This window comes from Belonocnema kinseyi, chromosome 10 (genome assembly GCF_010883055.1).
Source record: "Belonocnema kinseyi isolate 2016_QV_RU_SX_M_011 chromosome 10, B_treatae_v1, whole genome shotgun sequence".
Taxonomy (NCBI): domain Eukaryota; kingdom Metazoa; phylum Arthropoda; class Insecta; order Hymenoptera; family Cynipidae; genus Belonocnema; species Belonocnema kinseyi.
In genome coordinates, this window is record NC_046666.1 from 11,612,585 (window position 1) to 11,635,913 (window position 23,329).

Sequence of the window (23,329 nt, forward strand, 5' to 3'; positions counted from 1 at the left end):
GAAATTGAAGGAACGTACTAAATTAACGGAATTAATAGAATTCATTCAACTGAAGGAATTCACTGAAGTCAAGGAATTCACGAAATTGATCGAATTTGTGGAATTTACCAAACTCAGGAAATCCACAGAATTTATGGAATTTACTGAATTCATGGTATATGCCTAATTTATTATTATCGGCTTTATGTAAGCCCGCAATTTACGGAATTCATGGAATTCATTGGATACGCGGAATTCATAAAATTCGATAAATTGAAGCAATTCATAGAATTCATTAAATTGAAGAAATTAACCGAATTGGTTGAATTGAAGGAATTCATGGAATTCATTCTACTGACTGAATTCACCGAAATCAAGGAATTTACAGAATTGATCGAATTTATGAAAGTCACGGAATTTACGAAATACGCAGAATTCTAAACATTTCTTTAATTCTTTTATTTCACTGAATTTCGTTCACTAATTGAATTTAATGAATTCCTTCAATTTCGTGAATTACATGAATTCCACTATTTACTTGGATCTCTTGAATTAGTTAAATTATGTTTAATTTCTTGAATTCCGTGAATTCCATGAATTCCTTTAAGTCTCTGAATTTCGTGAAATCCATGAATTTCATGTACTCCATGCATTTCTTGATTTCGGTAATTTTTTTGATTTCGTGAATTCCTTCAATTCATAAACTTCGTGAATTTTGTAAATTTAATGATTTGCGGGAATTTCATCAATTGGGCGAATTTCGTCAATTTCCCGATTATCTTGAATTCTATGAATTCGGTCAATTCCTTGAATTCCGTCAATTCGATGAATTCTGTGAATTCTGTGAATTTCTTTCAATCTTTTAATTCCATGAATTCCGTAAATTTCTTATTTTCAGTGCATAGTGTGAACTCCTCGAAATTCATGAATTTTTTAATTCAATGAATTCTATGGATTCCGTGAATTCCATGAATTTCGTGAATCCCATGAATTTCGCGAATCTCATGAAATCCACAAAATCCGTAAATTTCAGGCTAAATATCAATTCAGTGAATTCCCTAGTTACTTTTTGATCAAAAAGATGAATTTTCTACTAAAAAAATAAGGCGGTTTCATTCTCAATTCAACATAGATCAATTTTCAGCCAAAAAAATAAAACTTTAACAAAAAATATATTTTTTTAAGAGAGTGGTTAAATATTCAATCAAATATTTGAATTTTCAATCAAATCATTTGAATTTTCAAAAACAAAAATTCAATAGTCAAATTATCATTGAAGAGATTAGCTTTTAATTAAAAAAATAATGAGTTTCAACCAAAGAATTAATTTGTTCAACAAAAAGATGAATTTTTAACTGTTCTAATGAAGCTTCAACACAAAAACTAAATTTTTAATAAAATAGCTTAATCCTCAATAAAGTATAGTGAAACTTTTAACAAAGAAGATTAATTTTCTACAAAAAAGCATTTCTTCAACCAATCGGCTTAAAACATTCAACCCAATAGCTTAATTTAAAACCAAAGATGAAATTTTAATTTAAAAATTTAGCAGTTAGTATTTAAAATAATGGACATTTTAAGTTTAAATACCAACTACTAAATTTTGGTTTTGAAAATTCATCTTTTTTGCGTTAAAATTCAACTACTATGTTAAATGTTTAAACGAATTTGTCAAAAAAAATACGTGTCCAATACAATTGTTTAAAATAAACGATTATTTAAACAGTGAGAAATTGTTTTTTACTACTAAACATTGTTAATAACGTTAATAACGTTAAAAATGATAAAATTGCCGAATTATAAAAATTCCTAATTAAAAATTTTATGCATAATAAAATTCACTACAATTTATATCATGACCCTATTTGAAAATTCCATAAGAACAAAACTTCCGAGGGGAAAATTACCGAATTATAAAATGGCTAAACCAGAAAATTAAAGAATTTAAAGAATAAGAAAAATTGTTTTGTTAAATGTTATTTATTTTTTTAAAAGGAATAAAGAAATACTTTTATCAGAGACATTTTTTAATGTTTGAAACTGTATAAAATAATTTAAAAAAATGTTGAATAACATTAATTAAAAAGAATGTATTTATGAATAAGTTATTTTATTTTAAAATAGACACAGTCTTTTAACTAATTTCTTCAACAATTTTTATACAATTATTGTTATTTAAAATTCAAAAAATAATTTTCATATATAGTTTAAACATTATTACAAAATTTCTTTTTTACATATATTTGACAATTGTGTTTTTCATAAATAAATAATATTTAATTAAAAAAAAAAAATGTTTTAATTTCTATTGTTTCGAAATTTTATAATTTGGAAATTTTTAACGACGATTTTATTATTCGGGATGTATTCCGGTTTAAAAAATGCTTTGATACAATAAAAAATACCTAGAAACCTGAAAACAGCTATTCAAAAAAAATGTGCAATAGTAAAGCAAATGTTAACAAATATAGTGAATTTTTTATAAGCAAATAAATGAATTAAAATGGTTTCGTAGAGGTTAGCAGCCATTCGTTAATTAATTTGCACTAAATTTGAACCAAATAAACCAAATAAAATTTCATAATTGTTCTTACTACCTTAATTAACAAATGCACTATTGAATTATTTTTGAGAGTATAAACTCGATTTTTTCGATGTAATTAACTGCAAACAATTAACTTCTAAATTTTTAATAACAATTTAACTTTTCTTTGTGTGTACCTAACAGTTTAGAACACATTTTAGACTTTTTCTTAGTAGGTTAATAACGATCCATTATTTCAATTTTATTAACAATGTAGGTAACAAATTTTTCTCAGCTAATGCATTTATGAACTAAAAATTTTTTTGTCTAATATAATTACAATTACTTGTCAATAATTCGTCGAAATGTTCTTGAAAAATTGCAAGTTAGTTAATTACAGTCAAATGCATAAGAAAAATTAAGTTTTCACCTCCAGAAATAGCTAAATAGTCTATTTGTTAGTTAAGGCAGTTTGAAAAATTATTAATTTTCATTTCCTGGCCAAATATGAGACTTATCTTATTTTTTGAAGTGATTTGTGATCGATTTCATAGAAAAACCTTATTCATTCCATCAAAAATATCTGATATGGATATTTTTTTATAAAAGTTGCTTTTAAAATAATAAATTATTTATTAACTTTAATGAATTCAACTCAGAAACTCTTTTTATCCACAAATTCTTTAAATTTAGTGCGAATCAAGTGACGATTTACCGTCAATCCCTACCAACAATTTTGATTCACTTATTTGTTTATAATAAATTCAACTAACTTTGAAACATTTTCATTGCTGTTGGACATGTTTTTGAAATAGTTGCTTTAAGTTTTATTTTTCATTTTTGATTGAATCAACGCATTCTTTAAAAACCGGTATACTTCAAATGTCAATTTTTTTTCATTGTTTTTATTGAGTAAACCAAAATTTAAAAATCGATTGTTATAATTCGTTGCAAAATTTTATTAGCTCTAATTTTAACAAAAAAGTAAAAACACCTCTGGATTTGTCTCGAAAATATCTCGGTGTTCATTTCTTGCTTTATTGTTTAAACAATTTGGTAAACAATTACGCCATCTTCTATCTTTCTGCAATTATTATAAACAAATTATGCATCGGATCAAAAAGCTAAGTGCGCCATTGCATTCCTCTCGAATATATATATATATATATATATATATGTTTACACATTTTTTTTTAACAAATGGTATAATTGTTTAACAAATTGTATAAAAAAATTCACACCGTAGATTAAGTCTATCCTAACTCTCGCGGAATATACAATTCGTCAACATTTATCCTTTATTCTTGTACCTTGTAGCCACCCCCTCCTCTCTCACTACCCCTTATTGTTAACCATGACCTCTTTCGGAATTTCATGTCTCACTCTATACTCACTTCGTTCAAAGTTTAGACTCCTGACGCCAAGGGCGCTTTAGATTTAGGCGCTTTTGTTCATCCCTCTCGTAGATGTTGGCATCAACCACAGAGTGCGCCATTAAGATGAGTGAACAGAGTCTGTTAGACTGACAACTGATCTTAAGTCCAACCCCACTCATGTAACCCAAATCCGCACATCGTATATTGTAACTTCCAAACTTCCAATTTCCGATCTTCAGAGCATGTCGACAGTTAAACGCGTAAACAAAGCAAACTTTCTCAGGAATGTCTAACGGGGTAATTTGGGATATTTGGGGTAAATTCAGACATTCTTTAATTGTTAGTTTACATTATTTCATGTGGTTATTTTTAAGTTGAATCTGGAACTACTTAAGGCCTGAACTGATTCCTGATTCTCGGAACAGTTTTGATTAAACTCTTCCCTTCCTTTTGTCACTCCTTATAATCTCCTCTCCTATTTTATGGTATCTTTTCATATCTGATCCGATCCTATCTTATTGTTCCCCTTCAGCTACAATCCCCTCCAGTCACACCCCCTCCAGCGACACGCCCCTACTGATACAACCGCTCCAGATACAGCCCTTCCAGATACACCTTCCAGATAAACCCCCTCCATCTACAGCCCCTCCAGTTACATCCCCTCCAGATACAGCCCCTCCATTTGAATCCCTTCCAGCTACACCCCTCACCACCTGCACCCGCTCTCTCACTTCCCCTTTATTATTTCCCTCTCTACACTGATAATATTTCTCCTTTTCTCCTTCTACTTCCCCGCTCCTAGTCTCTCCCTCCTTAGTCGTAAATTAAGTTGTTTAACTCTTCCCCTTCCGTTTGTCACTCCTTGTGATCTCTTCTACTCTTTTATGGTATATCGTCATATCTGACTTGATCCTATCTTGTCGCCCCTCTCCAGGCACACCCCCTCCAGTCACACCCCCTCCAGTCACACCCACTACAGAAACACACCTTCCAGATAAATCCTTCAGATACACCCTCTGTAGCTATAGCCCCTCCAGCTACACCGCTCTTCACCTACATCGGCTCTTTTACTTCCTCCTTATTTCTTCCCGCCCTACACTTATCATATTTCTCCTTGTCTTCTTTCACTCCCCTACTTCTAGTCCCTCGCTCCTTGGTCGTTAATTAAGTTGTTCAACTCTTCCCCTTTCTTTTGTCACTCCTTGTGATCGCCCCTCTTCTTTGGTATCTTGTTCTATCTAAATTGATCCTATCTTATCGTCTTCATCCAGCTACACCTCCCTCCATTCACACCCCCTACAGCTACACCGTCTACAGATTCACCCTCTCCAGCTACAACCCCTCCAGTTACATTCCTTCCAGCTACATCCCTCACCACCTGCATCCGCTCTCTCACTTCCCCTTTATTATTTCCCTCTCCACATTTCTCATATTTCTCCTTATCTCCTACTTCCCTACTCCACCTACATTATTAATCAATATTCCCTTTTTTCTCCACCCCTCATCTCACCTGTCCTACTGTACATTCATCCACTTCTAAAAATGTTTGGTTGACCGGAAAAAAGATTTGTTGTCCCAACTAAACCAAACAAAATGTCTGGTGGGCAGATCAACTTTATTTTGTAGATTGAGCTAACATATTTGGTTTAATTAACCAAATATTTTTTTAGTTCAACGCAATGATTTTTTAGACGTAAGAAGTTTATCGTAGATATAATTTAGATATAAATATAGATATAGTTAGTAAACTAGTTTTGCTGAACAGACTGAAACGGATTAAAAAAACTCAATTTTGCTAAATTTGATTAATGTGTAATATTTAAGAATTGTATAAATTTGACCAGTGTTAGACCCCCTCGGTCTTTTGCCTACAATAATAAATATTTTGTTTTTAAAATATTTATTTTTTAGGATTATAAGAAAAAAAATTTTTTGCTAAATAAAAAGTTTATGCATGTGAACTATTTTGAGGTTAGGATCGATTGTCAGCTCTCTGTCATTCCGATAATGTAGGTCTCTATCGTACCGAATTAACTTTTTTTTAATTATCCCACAAAAATAATGACAAAAACAATAATTTTCTAAGTATCAAAATCCCCTTAACAAAATAGTGTTTTTTAGGAGATATAATTTTTTAAAACCAATTATTTCGCTGAGGGAAAAATTTATTTTTAAATAAAATATAAAATATTTTCTGTATGAAAAAATAATTAGAAGGAGAAAATGTTTTCATTCATTAAATGTGGTTGATTTGTGGAGAATTCATTCGAATAATCACAATTAATATTTTGATTTCTCAGTATTTTAATTACTTTCAATTACGTTTTTAGGATTGGAAAGATTAAATACAGCCGATAATAAAACTTACAAATACTTTACCTTGAAATAAATCTATTTGTAATTCTGGACCCCATTCATCTAAAATCTGTTGGGTCGCACTATTCATCCGATTTATTCTTTTCATTTTTTGAATAAAAGATGTTTAAATTTTGAAAAGATTTGTAAATCAAATTTTTTAAATTATTAAAAAATGGTTAATTTTACAATAAATTATCAATTTTCTTTCTTTTCCCTACTGCCATTCCTTTTAAGACAGATTGATCAAAGAAAATTTTAAAACAGTGAAACAATAAGGGAATAATTTCCAGTTGGTTGGGATAACTTCAAAAAAATCGTTATTGTGTTTTAAAAAAATTAATGAAAAAACTACATTTTGTAAAATTGACAAAGCTTGGCAACTTTTCAATAAATAGGCTCGATTTTTGTTTACGCAATCAACTAGGTACGTCTTTCTAATGACTCTTTGCGACGACACTTTGCAATATTTAAATATTTTTATAAACAAATTTTTCTAATACGAATTGTGTAAAAAATAAATAATTATTTTCGATTTGCAATTACCACAGCAAAGATTCTTCGGCAAGAAATTCCTAGTTGATTTCTTGAGCAAAAATTAAGCCTATTAATTGAAAAATCGCCAAACTATCTATTTGTTTATAAAAATGGGTTTTATAAGAAATAATTGTTGTCAATTTGAAAATTATCATAGTAAATAGTCATCGTAAATATATACCTAGTTGATTCCGCAAAAAAAAATTGAGCCTATTTATTAAAAAGTCGAAAAACTGTGAATTTGTTTATAGAAATTAATTTAAAAATAAGCAACAAGCATTTATTCTTAATAATTGGTAAAAGAGCATTTATTTTTTTCACATTTTATAGAAAATCCATTAATTTCAATTATCTAAACATTGCCAATCTTAAAAAATGACTTTTCTTTATTAAATTGTATATAACACAATAAAATGTTTCTTTAAATTATTCTAACCAATAGGAACTTATTCCTATATAGTTCTAACGCTGGTTTGAATTTTTTTTTGTTAGTAAAAACAACCAAAACTTCTCAACAAAATTATTTTAGTGCTGGGACATTTTTTTTTAGTGCCCCACATCATGTCTCAACAAAATACATGAATTATTAACCAAATAGTTTAATTTTTAACCAAAAGCTGTGCATTTAAATGATCAAAGTGTGAGCAAAAGATCCAAGAGATTTCACAAAATTCGAAAATTGGTTAATTTGATATCATTAGGAAACCAAATTTTGTAAAATGTTTTTGTAGAATTCAAATTTGAGAAGATGAACTGCAAAATAGTTTACAAAAATATCAATAAATTATTTAAAATTAACAAGTTAAAATTATGTATAGTGTCATAATAACCCTAGTTTTTTCAGATCTTGATCCAAATTTAAATGTTAGTTTTTTTGTTTGTTTTTGATTAAAGTTCATGGCTCAAAAATCAGAACACCCTATCAGACCTGGAATTCAATTGGGGCTACAATTTGTCAAAATTTTATTAGCATTGCTCACAGTTACGTGAAATTTCTTAAAATTGCATATTCCACTTTCTGAATTCGTATTTTATCAAAATTTATTTAAAAAACTGTATTTGAAATTTAAGGTAATAAGGAACTTCCCCCTATGAAGAAAAAATGAAAGGAACCAAATTTTTGTAACGTAAATTAGGTCTCATTTTTCAAACCTGCACTGTTAAAAATGTATGTTGGAAACTTCCACTAAATGTATTGGAATTTTATTTCCGATTGAATTCAAGGAATTCAAGGAATTCACGAAATTCGAAAAATTCTTGAAATTCACTGAACTCACGAATTTCATTGAATTCATGGAAATCGAGCAATTTGCAGCATTTAAAGAATTCACGGAATCCGTGGAATACACGAGATTCATGGAATTCACGGTGATTGGAGCAATTCATCGTGAATACTATGTATTCTGTGAATTTCTTGAATTCATGGAATACCGTGAATTTCATAAATATCGTGTATTCCATGAAGTCAATGAATCCCGCGCAGTCCATAAATTCCATGACTGCAGTGAATTTTTTAAATTTCATGAATTCCTTGAACCTCATGAATTCATTAAATTCAATCAATTCCGCAAATTTCGCGAATACTGCGAATTCCGGTAGCTACATGAATTCCTTACATTCCGTAAATTCTCTGATTGCAAGAAAATCCGTTGATGTCTTGCATTCCATGAATCCCTTCTATTTCGTAAATTCCATAAATTTCATGAATTCCTTGAATTACAGAAATTCCCTAAATTCCAAAATTGTAATGAATCTTTTTAATTCAACGGCTCCGCGAATTTCGTGACTTCCGTGCATATTATGAAAACCGTAAATTTCTTGAATTCCATGAGTTCCGCAAATTCCATGAATTCCGCGAATTTAATTAAATCTGCGATTTCCATGACTTTCGTGAATTTCTTGAATTATTTTAATTTGATTAGTTTCACGAATTCCGTGACTTACGTGAATTTCATGACTTCAGCTTTGAATTCTTTGGCTTCCATGATTTTCATGAAATTCGTGAATTACATGAATTCCGCGAATTTCATGAGTTCCGAGATTTCCGTGGCTCCATGGAGATTATGAGTTCTGTGCATTTCTTGAATTCCTTGACTTCTAAGAATGTTACAATTACGTATATTCCTTGAATGTTGCGGATTTCATGAATCCCTTTAACTTAATTAATTCCGTGAATTTAATTAATTCCGTGAATTCCTTTAATTACATCAATTCATTGTATTTCGCGAATTCCATGAATTCCGTGAATTTTTTGAATTACAGATATTCCGTGAATTTCAATCATTTTATAAATTTTTCAATTCAATGGATCCCGCGATTAACATCAAATAGGGTGTTACTTGAAAATTAAGAGATAATTTGTTTAAAACTGCAAAAACAGTTTACAACATAAAATAAAAATGTCAACAGGAATCTTAACAAAATTCTTTTAATCTCGTGAATTATTTTTAAATTATGTTTTTATTTCCAATTCTTTAACAAGATACATTATTTGTTAAATTTTTTCTATGCTCTCAAGAATCAAACAATTTTCGTAATATTTAATAACCACGAAATAAATATATTTTAAATTCAATCCAAAGCTTTCCTAAAAATGTTTGTACTTCTTCAAAATTAAAAAAAAATTGCACTGAAATGTTCTCAATTTTTTTAAGGCATATTTTTAAATCTATGAATATGAGCATTAATCTTTTACAATAAAAACTTAATTATTTTAAATGTTTAAAAATAATTTCATCTTTATGTTGATAAAAATTCGCTAATTAATATTTTTGTAAACAATTTATCATGGTCATCAATATAAAATCTTAGTATACAATGACATTATTCATTCGTATTATTTTTAGGAATATATGTATAATTTCAGACTAATAAAGAAAATTGAAATTCGAAAACATAAAAAATTTAATTATTTTGCTTGAGAAACTGCTTATAACAATGTGTATTGTTCAATTTCTATTTTTGTATTAATTAACATTTCTGTATTATTATCAAGCAATTTTAAAAATTTAAGAAAATTTAAATCGGACAAAAATTGAAGGTCCTCTAGTTTTTTAAACGGAACAAGTAATTTGATAAAAGTGTAAAAATAATTGCAAAATACATAAAATTAAATTTTTAACAAAGAACAATTTATTTTACACAAAATTATTGAATTTTGAACAAAATACAAGAAATTTTAATCAAACATTTGAAATTTCAACTAGCATAACGTATCACCAACGAAAAAAAAACAAATTTTAAAGAAACTAGTTTAGCTTTCAATAAGGAAGTTGAATTCTAATAATTAGAAATTTAATTTTGTACTAAATGGTTAGATTTTTACCAAATGTTTTGATTTTTCAACACATAAAGATGAATTTTCAACAATTTTGTTGAATTATAGATTGAAAAATAATTCAGCAAAAATCTGTAATTTCTTAACAGAACAATTAATTTTTAAGCAAGTAGTTCAATTTTAAGCTAACTGGTTGAATTTTCAAGGAAAAAATTATTTTTCAACATAAAATGGAATATTTAAAAGTTTTATTTAATATTGATATACTTTATTTAGTAGTGAGTTTATTCAATTTGATATTTAGAATAAGAGCAGTAAAAACGGTAATACTTATATTTTTAGTTATAAATAATAATTTTTGCAAAAAAAACGACTTTCAATTTAAATGGTTGAATTTCGCATCAGAATAAAATAATTTCATTTTGAAATAAGAAAGTAATTTTTTTACAAAAATCTGAGCAGTTTACTTTTCAACTGAAAACATTGTTTTTCAACCAAACATATGAAGTTATAAAAAAGCTCCAGTTTTCTAAAAAACCATTTTCAACTAATATCAATAATTCCTTACCCGAAAGTAGCATTTTAAACCGAGTTGTTTAATTTGTTTATTTTTTAACGAATTATATAAAAAAATGCAAATTTTTGGCGTTTTTAAGAGAAAAGAAATCGTTTTTTCTTCTGATTTCGCTTAAATTATGTTGCGAATGATGTTTTCTGTAAAAAACTTTACAACTTATCAACATTTATTAATTTTATAAAAAAATTATACGAATAAATGTACATGTTGGATGTTTTTGGGAGAATTTTTTTTTTCTTCTGACCTTGAGGAAATTATATTGCCAATGATGTTTTCTGAAAAAGTTTCGACATGAAGTTTTCGAAACGTCAGAAGAAAAAACGGTTTATTTTTGCTAAAAATCGCACACAATGTGAATCTGTTTATATAGTTTGCTTATAAAATAAACGAATATTGCTAGTTTGCAAATTTTTTTGTCAGAAAAGACCATTGAGAATATGATTTCAGCAGAGTCAGATGAAAACACAATTTCTTTTCACTTAAAAACGCCGAAAATGTGAATTTTTTATATAATTTGTTTAAAAAATAAACAAATATTGATAGTTCGCAAAATTTTCTTACGAAAACGCCGTTGGAAATATAATTTTAGCAATGAAAAAAGAAAAAACGATTTCATTTAACTTAAAAACACCAAAAACTTACATTTTTGTAATTATTATTTGTTTATAAAATAAACAAATATTGATAGATGGAAAACAAATTTTCAAAAAAAAAAATCACTGGCAACATAAATGCAAGAGGGTTGAAAGAAAAAAATGGTTTCTTTTTGCTTGAGAACGGTAAAAACTTGTATTTGTTTATATAATTTGTTCATAAAATTTACACGTAACATTTAATCTTGAATTTTAATTTCAAGTATTATCCTAACGATGAAAGCAAGCGATTTCAGAACACAACTATACTCTGTAGACGTATGACCCCTAATTTCGAGTATTTGTTAATACAATTTGTTTGTAAAAAGTAACTACGCATCTTAACCATTTTTTTATCTTTGTTGTATTCCTGTGCATTAAATACAAGGGACGAAAAATATAAGAAAAATAAATAAAAAATCTACTCACCATTTTATGAAAAATTTGATCTTAAATGTCTCAAAACAAAAAAAATCTAAAATCGGTGTATAATTGCGTTCTAAATTCCATTTGATCTTCGTTTTCCGATTTCAACCCACTGTTGAACATTTGTCTTTTTTGGTATAATATTAGTATCTTTAGTCTCTTCGCTTTTTCGATTAAAAATCATCTTTTGCAGTTAAAAGTATAATCGAAAAAAAGGATTGGATTGAAAATTAATTTATTTGGTCGAAAGATAACTTTTTATAGAAAATCAATTGCTCTTTTTAGGTAGAAAATAATGCTTTTTGATTGAAAATTCTTCTTTATAGTTCTATCTATTGGGTTAAAAATTTATTTTTTCTTAAATATTTAGTAGAGATTTATTTTAATTTATATTTTTTATTTGGAAATTGAACATTTTCGTTGAGTATTTGTCATTTTCGAGTAAAAATGAGGTTTTTTACTAAAGAAATGTACTATTTCACCATTGGTTAAAAATAGAAAATTTAGTTTATTTTTAGTGGAAAATTCGACTTCCTTGGTAGAAAATTAATCTATCTGGTTGAAGATTTATCACATAAGTATAAAATTAACTTTTTTCGTTGAAAATTAATTTTCTTAAATGAAAATAAAACTATTCCTTTTATGGTTAAAAACTTATCTTTTTTAGTTAAAAATTCATGTATTATCTTGAAAAATCGCCTTTTTTGTAGAAAAATATTGTTCTTGGTTGAAAACTCACATATTTGGTGAAAAGTAATTTTTTATTGAAGATTCAATATTTTAATTACAATACGATTTTTCAGTGTATTGTCATTTAAACGTGAACTCATATCAAAATTTCGCGCCCTTTATAAGGCCTTCTGGTTCCGGACTAATCGCGGTGCGCAGTGACAAGTCTGTGTGAGCCTTGTGAGTTGTGTGTCAACTCTACCTGGAGGATCTCTACTATTGAGAACCTAAGGCATGGCGCTGCGATCGCAAAATGGCGGAGGTAGACGGTAGGTTTTGAATACCAATATAGTATTACGCGTGAACAAAACTTTCAATAATTTAAAAAATGAAGCTCTATCTTGTTGAAATTTGAGTTTTCGTGAAATTTACGCCAAAGTTTTGATTTATTGCAGAGGTAAGTTGCTTGTTTCCACACGACGCGAGTTTCTTTACGCGTACATATTATAATATAAATGAGCCTCAAATTATTATTTCTTTTATCTCTAGAATATGCATTTTAAGATTTACTTGCTGATCAGAAGTTATAAACCTAATGGGTTAAAATTAAATCGTAAACAAATGTTTCACAATTTGAGGTTAGCTGTCAAGTAAAATGATAAGATTTCTTGCATGTACGAGGTGTGTTCAAAAAATAAGGTGACTTTATGGTTTTCTCGAAAAATATTAAATTATTCCTTAATATTTATGTTGTCCCCTTCAAAGTAATCCCCCTCAGATATAATACACTTATGCCAACTCTTTTTCCAGTCATCGAAGCACTTTTGATAATCATTTCGTGGTATAGCCTTGAGTCCTTTCACCGATGCAGTTTTTATCTCCTCAATCGTTAAAACTTGATGTCCTTTCATGGGTCTCTTCAGTTTTGGGAAAAGAAAAAAGTCACTTTGGGCTAAAAATGACTGTGGTGCATTATTGACTTCATTCATCATCTCCTGAGCGATGGTCATGCGATGGATCTTTTGATCAAAATTAAGCAGTTTTGGAACAAATTTCGCTGACACACGTGTCATGCCCAAAGCATCCAAAAAGATAGCATGGCATGAGCCAACCGATATGCCAACATCTTCAGCAAATTCTCCGATGGTAATTCGGAGATTTTTCGACACTATTTCTTCAACTGCTTGAACGTTTTCATCTGTTGTTGACGTTCTGGGACGTCCAGGGCGAGATTCGTCTTCGACATCCTCTCGGCCTTCTTGGAACAGCTTGTACCACTTATACACATTTTTCTTACTCAGAGTAGACTCACCGTATGCAACTGTCAACATTTCAAGAGTTTAAGAACACTGGATTCCATTTTTCACCCAAAATTTAATGCAAACTCTTTGCTACATTTTTTTCGAAAGAAAAAAATCGCCGAGCACACCAAACCCTTCTAACCTTTTACGCCTCTGCCAGAAAAACAACACGAGCTATATAGTCAAAACTGTGAACATATGATCGTGACGAGTTTACCAACACAACAAAACAAAAAATTTAAAACTTGAATGTACGTAGCCCGCGAAAATTGAAAAGTCACCTCACTTTTTGAATACACCTCGTATATTGCAAATTGTTTTTTAATAAACAACCTGATAAAAAGGCTGGCATGAGCAGGCACTAAGAATTTTGAATCATCAAAAATGCCGTTTCTGTCCTTTGGTCTTGAATCCTTGATTAGATAGGAAAAATAATAAAATTACAATCCCTTTCAAAGCCGATCGGAGCTCCTAGTGGGCACAAAATTTGTGCGACGTCTTCAAAACATCGCTACGACAACTTTGCGACATCCTATGTCCATGACGTTAAGGTGTTTTTACGATATCGTGAATAAGTCGTATGATCTGACGATGTCTTTACGATATCGTAAAGACATCGAAACGACATGGACATAGGATGTCGTAAAGTTGTCGTAAAGATATCGTAACGAGGTCGTAAAGACGTCGCCAAATTTTGTGCCCACTGGGCTGCCAGACGTAGCCTCAAATAAATTATAATTACAATTTTTGTTTAAAGCATTCAAAGGCGCAACAAAAGCCTAAAAATTGCAAAATATAGTAGAATTGTGTTAAAAAATATCACTTTTTTCAAATTTTATCAATTAAAAAAATATAAAGTCATCCCAGTGGGCAAAAAAATTAAGGACGTCCTAGAGACATCTTCGGGACATACCTAAGACGTCTTTTATAACATGTTTTTTGGACGACCTAGGGATGATCTTAAAACGTCTAATGTCAGTACTAAAGACGTCCCGAGAACGTCCATGTCTTTAAGACGTCTTTAAGTCATCTTTAGGACGTTGGGCGTCTTAGAGACGTTAATTGGACTGACATAAGACGTACTTGGAACGTCCCAAAGACATTCTTTGGGACTTTTAAAATTTTGTGCCCACTGGGATGATAAACTTTTTAAAAAATTATTTTTCACCACAGCTAAACTTTCCAATACATTTCAATGCAGGCCCAGTGGGCACAAAGGTTGGCGACGTCTTTATGACAGCGTTACGACATCTTTACGACAACTTTACGACATTCTTTGTTCATGTCGTTAAGGTGTCGTTAGGATATCGTAAATAAGTGGTATGATTTGACGATGTCTTTATGATATCGCAAAGACAGCGAAACGACATGGACGTAGGATGTCGTAACGATGTCGTAAAGACGGTGCCAAATTTGGTGCCCACTGGGGGCCTTCTTAACTGTAGCGGACATAACTGTCTTGAAATCAACTTTAAAAATAGGTAAGAAACTAACACTTCGCTTTACAGAAATGATTCAGAAAATTTATCGATTGTCTCCTGCACAGACACAAAATTTCGATGGACATTACACATAAAGAAGCACTCAAGAAGTATCCCAGTTGGCACACCATTTGGCGACTGGCCAAGCTATTGCAGCCAAAAACACAGCAGAAAACGTTACGTTTAATAGCTCTTGGTTCAAAACGGATTCCACTTTCAATATTCATCATAAAAAACCCTAGAATTACGCGAAATAATAAAAAAATTTGATTATTTTTGGAATAATATCTTGTCCAGGTATCTTTAACGTGTTTTCTAGTAGAAAGCAGCCCCAATCAGTGGGCACGAAATTTGGCGATGTATTTACGACGTCGTTACGACAGCTTTACGACAACTTTACGACATCCTATGTCCATCTTTTTAAGGTGTCTTTACGACATCGTAAATAAGTCGCATGATCTGACGATTTCTTTACGATATCTCAAAGACACCTTAACGACACGGACATAGGATGTCGTAAAGATGTCGTAAAGATGTCGCTAAACTTTGTGCTACAGGGCATGTATCGCCTCCACTTTTCTGTTCTCTTATTATCCGGAGGGGTATCGTAGTTCAAATAAATCCAATAGATGGTGCTCCGATCAGGTAAGCCTGTTTTTTGCATTGTTTTGTATTGGCAAAACCGGTAAATTTCCTACTAAAAGTTATTTATTTGAGAAAAATGTGTAAAATTGAAAGTTTAAATTATAAGAACTTGTAGCCAAATAAATTATTTATTGCGTTGAGAGTTTCTTTTCATTTCTAGTGCGAAATAATGCGATTAAAATGTGTAGCTCCTTGTTGTACGTCTGGCTATACCAGTAATTCGGAGAAGTTTCATTTTTTTCTTTACCAAATGATCGCAAAGAAATTAAATGGTGGCAACAGGCTATTCGCAGAGATCCCAGTTGACACAAAATTTAGAGACGTCTTTACGACATCGTTAGGACATCTTTGCGACAACTTTACGACATCCTATTTCCATGTCGTTAAAGTGTCTTTACGATATCGTTAATAAGTAGTATGATCTGACGACGTCTTTAAGATATCACAAAGACATTAAAACGACATAGAAATAGGATGCCGTAAAGTTGTCGTAAAGATGTCGTAACGATGTCGTAAAGACGTCGCAATCTAAATCAATTATTAATAAAAACAGATTCCGTGGAATTTGAAACCAAACAGAAGAATTGTCAACTAAAATGATGAATTTTTAACCAAAAAGATGAATTTTAAATTAAAGGAGACATTTTTAAACAAATATTTAGATTTTAAACTGGAAAAAAAGAAACTTTTAACAGAATATGAACTAGTTACATTTTAGTAAAAAAAAGTAACTTTCATCCTAACCGATGAATTTTCAACTTAAATGGTGAATCGTCAACTGGAATAGTTAAATTTTAAACAAAAATATGAGTTTTTTAATGAACAATGAATCTTCAACTGAAATAGTTAAACTTTCAACAACAACAAAATATGTCGTACTAAAATAAATCAATTGTCAATCAAAACTTGAATAATTAAGTTTCAAGTTAGAAAAATCAATTTTGAACTAAAAAAGACGAATTTTAAACTTAAAAGACCATTCTTGAACCGAAAATCGAAGAATTAAATTTTCTTTCAGAAAATGAATGTTCAACCAAAGAATGGATATTAAAGATAAATGATGAATCTTCAATTGAAAAAAATTAATTTTCAACAAACGGGTTTATTTTTCAACTAAATAAATTTGTGTGTACCATAAAAGATAAATTTTCAACTAAAATGATGAATATTTCAGTAGTAAATGCTTAATTTCTTAACAAAAAAGAAGAATTTTTAAATAGGAAGATTAACTTTCAAAGAAAAAATTCGTTTCCTACCAAAAAAGTCGAGTTTTTAACAAGATACGCGAATTTTTTTCGAAATGAATCAATTTTTTATTTAAAAAGACAAACATGCATCCAAATTATTGAATTTTCAACTAGAAAAGGTCAATTTTTATCCCGAAAGAGTTAAATTTTATACGAGAATATTAAAATTTTTAGATAAAAGATAAAAAATTGGAAATTTAATTTCTTTACAAAATTCGCTGTCCTATAAAAAAACAATAAGTCACTTTGGATGGAAAAAATCAAAATTTTTACTAACGGAAAATCAAAGTTTTTTGGAAATATAAATTACAATTGCTCAGAGCGAAATATAAAAAAAACGTATAATGTTAAACAAATTTGCGTAGCGTATTTCAGCAAAAGACATAAATGTGAACAATTATAAAAAAAGGTTTTATAAATCAATGTTGATGTCTGACTGTGTTTTTTGAACTTGCATGAGAAAAAGTTCATATTCATGAACGGTATCAATGATTAGAAAAATAATGCATTTTTAGGATTGACAAAGAGAAAAATTGTTTCAACAAATAATAATTTTTAAGTAAACTGAAAATTAGTATTAAAATACTTCGCCTAGAATGTGACAAGAAATTTCTCTCTTAATTCGAATCAGTAGAATTTCACTGTAAATCAGTGAGACACGTATATCTGTCAGTAGAACAATTAAATCAGTATAATTATTCGAGTATAGAGTGCTATTTTATTTCTTTTATGTCACTTTCTGGACTCAATACAAAGAGGTTGGTTCTAGATAAAAATTGTACTTAAATAATAATAAATAAATAATAAACAGCAAATAATAAATAATCAATAATACATGTATAAAATTCATATTGTCAAAGATTTCACAAAGACTTTAATTATTTCATAACAATTTCCAAAATATTTTAAAATTTTTTACAAAGATTTCAATAATCTCGCAACGATTTTAATAATTTCACAAATATTTCAAAAATATTACAAATGTTGTAGAAATACTTCTAAAGATTACAAATGTTTTGCAAACATTTTGGATAGATTTAAAAGATTTTAGAAAGAAATCAGTGATTTCTTAAATATTACAATAATTGCACAAATATTAAAAACTATTTCAAAAGTTTTTTCAAATTTCCAAAGATTTTAATTATTTGCCATAGATATCAAAGTATTCAAATATTTTGCATAGATTTGAAAGATTTCACAAAGAATTTAATAATTTCATAAATATTATAAAATATTTTTTAAACATTTAATATTTCGTAAAGATTTCAGAAAGATTTCGCGAAGATTAGAATGATTTCCCAAAGATGAAAAGAATTTCTTAAATATTTCAGATTTATCTAAATGTCATGAAGGCTTTAATGATTATTTAAAGATTTCAGAAAGATTTTGCAAATGCATAAATGAATTTCCAGTAATTTAACAAAGATCTAAAAAATTTCGTAAATAATTAAAAAAATATTTTTAAAGGTTTTCAATGATTTCGCAAAGATGTCAGAGATTTCGTAAAGGTTTTGTATATCTCGCGAAGATTTCAGATAGATTAACAAGATTTCAACGATTTTGCAAAGATTTCACAGAAATTACAGTCATTTTTTAGAACATGAAAAAAATGATGCACAAATTTCCAAAAATTTCATGAGGATTCCACAGAGAAATCAATGATTTCGCAAAGATTTTAATAATGTTAAAAATATACGACGTACTTCGCAAAAATTTGCAAAGGATTTCCATGACTTTCAAAAGATTTGTTAAAGATTTAAAAATATTTCGCAAAGGTTTCATTAAGATTTAAATCATTTTTACAAATATTACTGAATATTTTAAAAAAATTTCGAAAATTTCGGATAGGTTTCAAGGATTTCACAATGATTTCCAATGATTCCACAAAAAGTTCAATAGTATACAAATGATTAAAGAATATATTTAAAATATTTCCAAATATTCCGAAGATCTCTAAAAAATTTGAGCGATTTCCCAACGACTTGAAAAATGTCTATAAGGTTTAAGCAATTTAACAAATATTATCAAATAATTTTTAAATATTTTAAATATTTTATAAGTATTTCAATGATTTTATGAAAATTGCACAAAATTTTCAAACATTTTGCGAAGCCTTGAGACAGTTTAAAAAGATTTTACAAAGACTTGAACGTTTTTCCAAAGATTTATACAATTTCAAAAATATAACAAATATTTGAAAAATATTCTAAATATTTTATACAGATTGCAATAGATTTATGAGGATTTCAAGAAGATCTCAAATATTTCGTAAAGGTTTCTATTAAGCCTAAAAGATTTAACAAAGACTTTAATGACTTTTAAAAAGGAAAGAATTATTTCGCAAATATTTTTAACGATTTCACAAAGATTTCCCTTTTTTGCTCCTGTCAATCCTGAAAATTTATTATTTTTTGAATCAATGAAACCGTTTATAAAGGTTATAGGTAATATTTTTTATTTAACATATTTTAAAAGTTTTAAAGTAAATCTTACATGTTTATTTTTTTCCCCCAATAAATAATAATAATTGAGATTTTCCTGGAATCGATGACCCAATTAACGATTGCTGAAAGTAACCCTTTTGGTTGTTGAAAAGTTAGTACTTTTTTGAATTATTTTTTTTATTTGAAGACAATTGGGAATCATTTGAACAACTACTAATCCATAAATTATGTCTTTTCGTGAGAGTTTTGAGGGTGATTTTTACAGTATAAAAAACTATCTTTTTGGATAAGTTATTGAATTTCAAAATCAATGAGTCTTATTGCATTCTTGTTTTCTTATCGAATTTTCTTCTGAAATAAAACAAATTGAAACTATTGAAATGCAAGATATGCATGCCATTTTTTAGGAAGCAAACGTGTTTTGTACTTGGTTTTCTCTAAATTCATTTATTTTTTAATACATTTTTTTTATCTAGCCTTAAAAAATTCTTACAACTCTGTTTTACAAAGTACGATCTATCCACACCTTATAACTAATCCACTCGCTTTTATAGCCTAACTTTCGTTGCTGCGCCTCGCCTCGCACGCATTTCACTCTTTTGTCGCTATGCCTCGCATTACCAACCTCTTTTTTGGCGGCTAACACCTAACACTTAACAACTATATACAATATTCACATTTTTCTTACATCTACTTCCTCTGCTATTTACAATCTTTCCTTCTCTATTCTTCTTCCTCCTTCCTTCTCTTTTTCTCCATCCTACCCAACACCCCCTTCACCCATACTACTGCCATTTTGTCCCCTCTTTCATGCAACAATACCTGCTCATCCCACTCTTTTCCACCTCTTCACACTCCTCCAACCAGTGCTCAACTTTTGCATCCCCTTTCCCACACAGTTCACACGTTCTCTTCTCTGTAAAAAGTCAGAACCTATTATAAACCTCCATGCAACCGCATTTTAATCTCGCTATAAGTCCCTAACTATCTTGCCCTCCTTTCTCACGCAAATATTGAGCTCTCTCTCTTGGCATAATCCACACACAGTTACCGTCAAACCTTGACTTTCTTATCCTCTCCTCTCCTTCTCTCTTCTCTTTCTCCATGCCATTCTTTTGAACCAACTCATATACCTTCCTACCTTCCTCGTGCATTCTGCTAACTTCCTCCATCTGCAATCTATTCGTTTTAAAATACCTTTCCCTCTCCACCTCCATCTTTGCACCACTACGTCTGTTCTCCTTCTCCCACTAACGTTCCCTAACCAATTTACTTGCCCCTCTTCTAAAAATTTCTTCTCATATTTACGCGTTCGACTCCCTGTTATAATAATAATAAAATTGGCTAGAATAAATTACCCGCTGCAAGAGTCGTCTATTTCATACTAATTTGACGGACATCAAAAGGGTGAGTCAGAGCATTAAGGGCTAATGAAGCATGTTATTGCATTCCAACCAATCCGAAAACTCGAAATGGATACGTTTTAATTAAAACGTAAACTCGCTTTGCAACCGGCATGTGAGGCATTGCCTTGGTTTACGACGGATTTCAAACAGCAAGGATCGTCTCAAGTGTCTTCTGTAGCCGATCGATCCTATCCACGAGTCTATGTCCAACAAAAGACTTCTAATGACACAACTGTAATAATAAAACCGTTACGTGCAGGATAATCGAATCGATCGCGTCAAATCGTACGGAGGTCCATTCGCTTATAATGCCTCATAAAACCCCCAATGCACAGTGGTGGCAAGAAAACGTCTGTGGACAAATTTATTTTCATAAGACAATTACTATCTGATATTAACTTTTTACATTCTCATCATCTATGATTGAGAAAGTATTAGAATTGTCGGAAATTTAACATCACACTTTTTGAACGGATCTCCACGTTTTGAGACCCCCTGAATCCGAAAATCAGGTTTTCACGATGGCGTCTGTCTGTCTGTCTGTCCGTCCGTCCAGCCGTCCGTCCGTAAACACGATAACTCTCGAAAAAATTAACGAATCAAATTTATCATTAGCACACTTTTTTTAGGTCCTAAAAGAAGGAACGAGTTCGTGGACAAGCTATTTTTGATAAAAATTCAAAAAGTGAGCGCATTTTGAAAATTTTTGAGAACACTTTTTTTAGAATTCGAAAATTCTATGTACAGATATTTATAGTATTAAAAAGAACCAACAATTTATCAAAATAACTTTTTTCGATAGAAAGAAAATTCTCAGAGTTATAGCGTTTTCAAAATTTTTTAATCAACCGAAAATCAAAATTTGAGGCCGAAAAACGCACGATATGAAAAAAGTCATAAAAAGGAAAACATGTTTTTATTAAAGCCCTACAAGATCATCTTAACCAATTTTTGGATTTTCTTCAAAAATCGAAAATTCAAATTTTGATTGCACAAAAAATAATGGAAAATAAAAAATTCCATTTTGTGGGCAAAGTATGTAGGATACGAAAAAAGATGATTGAAAAAATTGTTATCCCAAAAAAGATCTACAATTTCGTTCAGAATCACTTCTTGATAGGACGCATACTTTTTGTTTTATTCGTGAAAAATAACGTCGAAAAAAATAAAATAAAAAAAAAAATTTGTGGAAAAACGACGAAAGTTACGATTATTTGTTAAAAAGGAGGGCTAATAACATTTCGCATCAAATTGTTAATTAACCAAAACAATTACATTATTAGCAAGATAATTTGAGGCTATTTGCGGAAAAACTAATGTCTTCAGACCTTGAACATCCAAACCAGGTATTTGTTTACTTAGTTTTTTCACAAAATTGATAAATCATATTGGATGATAATTTTTCATCATTAACCCTCATTGCGGACATCATTTGAGGAAAAGTAGGAAAAAAAGGATTTTTTAGACTTCTCAGTGACCACGTTATAAATTTAACGATATAATTAGTTCATAAAATTAATAAAAAATAGTGTATTATAATTTCTTATCATCAAAAATCACTAGCGATATCATTTATAGAAAATGAGGGGAAACATTTCTTTCTGCATTTTAACGTCCAAAATGGCCTTTTTGTTCATATAATTTGTTAATGAAATCTATGAAAATATAGGATTATAATTTTCCATCAATAAAAATGACTAGCGACATATTTTTATAAAATTAAAGAGAAAAAGCGATTTCACACTAGGCATTTCTTTATGTAATTTGTTTATACAATTAATAAAAAATAGCGACTGAAAATTTTCTATAATCAACGATCACTGGCAATATGATTTGAGAAAAATTAAGAGAATAAACGATTTCTTTTTGTCTTTAAATGTCTGGACAAAACATTTGTTTATATAATTTGTTTATGAAATTAATAAAAAGTGTTCAATGACAAGTTTTTATAAACAAGTATTATTTTTACGAGGAAAACAATTAATTGTAACACAAAAATTCACTTCACAAACGAAAAATCCATAGTGTAGAATATTTTTTAAGTTAATTTGTTTATAACAATTAACTTAACAATGTAATCATTGTTTTTCTTATAACTACACCCATGCATAAAGTCGTGCAATGCTGATTTTTAAAAATTTACGTTAACAAAGAGAAGCAAAAAAAACGAAAAAATCACATTTTTCAAAAAAAGCGTCCTATTGACAAAAATTCTCATTACTCCTGGATAAAAATTTAATTACCTGCTGCTTAAAGAACAGGGGCCCCTTCGCCACGCCTTACAGTGAAGAAAAAAAACGTAAGTGACAAATGGATTTTCAGAAAATAAATAGATTATTTGATTTTAAATTTCTTTTTCTGAAATGAAAGCTAATAAAATTGCGTATCAAAGTGCCATGGCTGATTTTTAAATTACTTTTTGCTATTAAATAACAAAAATGAAAACGAAAATT